The sequence below is a fragment of the Cucurbita maxima genome, unplaced genomic scaffold (assembly GCF_002738345.1).
Source record: "Cucurbita maxima cultivar Rimu unplaced genomic scaffold, Cmax_1.0 Cma_Scf00020, whole genome shotgun sequence".
Classification (NCBI taxonomy): Eukaryota; Viridiplantae; Streptophyta; class Magnoliopsida; order Cucurbitales; family Cucurbitaceae; genus Cucurbita; species Cucurbita maxima.
In genome coordinates, this window is record NW_019272036.1 from 4,003,708 (window position 1) to 4,006,581 (window position 2,874).

Below are 2,874 nucleotides of genomic sequence, written 5' to 3' on the forward strand. Positions count from 1 at the left end.
AAGGTTCAGAGGATTACATAGGAACAGAATAAGAAGACAGAGAAAAGAAATAGGTTCCCGTTCAGTCGCTTCCCTTTCTTTCTCTTCGTTTACTGGGAATAGAGGAATAGACAATGGAAGGTTCCGGAGTTCAAGATCATTCTTCTTTCGTCTTGACTTCCTGTTCACTCTCATTCATTTCATATGCTTTCTTTACAGTCTTTGTTTGAATAACTCACAATCACTTCTGGTAATATAGAGAGAGGTTTAGGTTCCGGTTTCACTAGCTCTTTTCTGTACTCTCCAGTTCCGGATTGAATGAAAGAATAAATAGGAGCAAGAGCCGTAGTTCATTCTAATTCTTCTTGCTTGAGTCTTGACTCTCCATTCACCCGTCGGTAATTAATTCCATTTCCTTCTTTCTTTCACTGTAAGCTCGTTCAATCAGGTTCCGTCATTCATAAGGTATCAGGGTCAGGTTCAGGAGAGAAGCCAAGCCAGCCTATTTACTTCCTGAAAGAAGGAATATGCTTTACCTTGTTCAATCAGGTTTAGTCGCTTCTCTTCTTCTTCATTCTGTAAAGGTTCCAGTCATAGAGGTAGGGGGAGCAAATCCTTTTTTCCCTTGTTTATTTACTGTTAGTGGAGTAAAAGAGTGAGTTCAATCAAAGAGCTACTTCATTCATCTTTCCTTCAATCAATTCATTCTCGAATCTGTTCTTTAAACACTGTAAACAAGGTCTTCTCTCTCTCTTTCTCCTTATGATTTAGAAAGGTAAACTCGATCGAATTAATCTTGAGTCTTTACAGTTCAGGGAAAGTAAATTCTAGCTTTACCGAGTGTTTGAAGCGAGAGGGTCAGGGTCAGGTTCTTCAAATAGCACCTTGTGAAAGACTGAGTGAAAGAATAAATGGGTTACGGTTTCACTATCTCTTTTCTTTTACCGATAGTAAAGTGAAGTAGCTAATGAATTGACTAAACTCTCCTGTTCCGAATTGAATGAAAGAATAAGTAATGGTTCAGTAGTTCAGGATAATTAATAAGGAGTCTCGTCTTGCCTTTCAACACTCGATTCCTAACATAAGGAGAAAGAAAGCTTTACCTCGGGCGAGAACTGAAAGAATAAATAGGGAAAGGATTGAATTCATTCTTTGAATAAGGTCAGGTAATATCGTCTAAGCTAAGGTTCAAGGGAGGGAATATCGTCTTTGGTTCAGGTTTCACTATCTCTTTCTTTTCTGTCACTCGCTAAATAGGCTCAGGAGTTTTCTGTTCAATCCGGTAATAAAGTATAAGGTTTAGTAGTTAAGTCTCTTTCTTTCCTCTCCCTTCAAAGACTGTAAAAGATAGGTGATTGAGCGAAGCAGCAAGACTGAGAGTTTACGAGGGATAATTCATCCATCATTCTTGTTGAGTCTTTAAACACTTGAAGGTGAAGGAGAACGAATCCATACAATAGGTTCAATCAGGTTCATTTACATTTACGCAACCTACTCCGTCTAGGGAGCTTTACCGAGTGAAAGAAGAATCGGCCAGAAGTAGAGAAAGAAACCCGAGTGAAAGAAAAGAGTTCTGTCTCATTAATAATCTTTACTTAAACCTGACTTGAAGAAAAAAAAGACCTACCTATTTAGAACCGAGTCTTTGAATAAAGAGGAGTGAAGGAGTGAAACAGCTCGACCCATAGCGAGAGGAGTGAAGGAGAAAGAACCCACAGCAGTGAGACGAGAAGCCGAGAAGAGGATTTAATTCATTGACTCGACTGTAAAAGGATAAGTTCAGGATTTAATATGAATTGACTCTAAACACTGTATAGGTGGTTGAGTGAACAGACCTACAGAAAGAAGGTCATATCGGTTTAGTCCTTTTACCGAGTGAAAGAGTGAAAGAAAGAATCGGAGAAGGAATCTTTAGTCTTTACTTACTAATTACCTACTTCAATCAAAGAGCTATTGAATGAACCAACCCCTTTACCCATTGTAACTGTCTTAGTCTCATCTTTCGTTGAGTCTTTGTTTACTGTGTTTGAAGGGAAGAGTGAAAGGTGAACAAGAACTTATAATAACGAACAATCACAGAACAAGTAGTTCAATCTCTTGAATATCTTTCTTATAGGGAATATCGTCTTTGTTTTATGAGCTGATCTTTCTTCATTTTCTTTGTTTACAGGGTACAGGGAATAGAATAAATAGGAAGGAGCCTGTCAGGTAATATCGTCGTCGGTGTAGGAGCTCTCGTGTCAACCACTTCTCGTAAAAAGGAAGAAGCTGATAGACTGTAAAGTTCAGTAGCTAATTCATTTACTCTACTGTCAAGGTGATTGAGCTTCTCTTTGACTCTCATGTAAAGCAGCTAATTCATTGATTCTTTCACAGTAAAAGGATAGGATAAAGGGTGTCGGGTTGGTTCGGCTTTCTCTTTTTGGTTTCTTCTTCTTCTTTCTTTCTATACTCTCACTAAGGGTTCCGGTTCAGGATTGAATATGCTCGGACAAGAGTTTACCTCTTTCCTTACTGTTCAGTCTCTAGAATAAGGAGTGTTTACAGTCGAGTAATCAAAGAGTGAAAGAAAAGACAAAGTAGTATTGATTGAGCTTCTCTTTCTTGACTTCCGAATTAAAGGTTGAGTCTCGGAGTGTTTACAGTGAGTGAAAGAAGGTGTGAAGGAGAATGCATCTTTCGTGGAGTCTTAGTTTGAAGTTCAATCAGGGGAAGGATCAGATCAAGAATGAATCTTTTGGCTTTTCAAGAATAAGGAACAATAACATACGGTAATGTAATAGAGGTTGTTCAGGTCAAGGATCCAGAGAATAGCTAAGATTCCTCACCCAGTTTACAGGAAAGATCAGAGAAAGAATCAAACACCCATTTATTCAGTGAAAGAATAGTTCAACC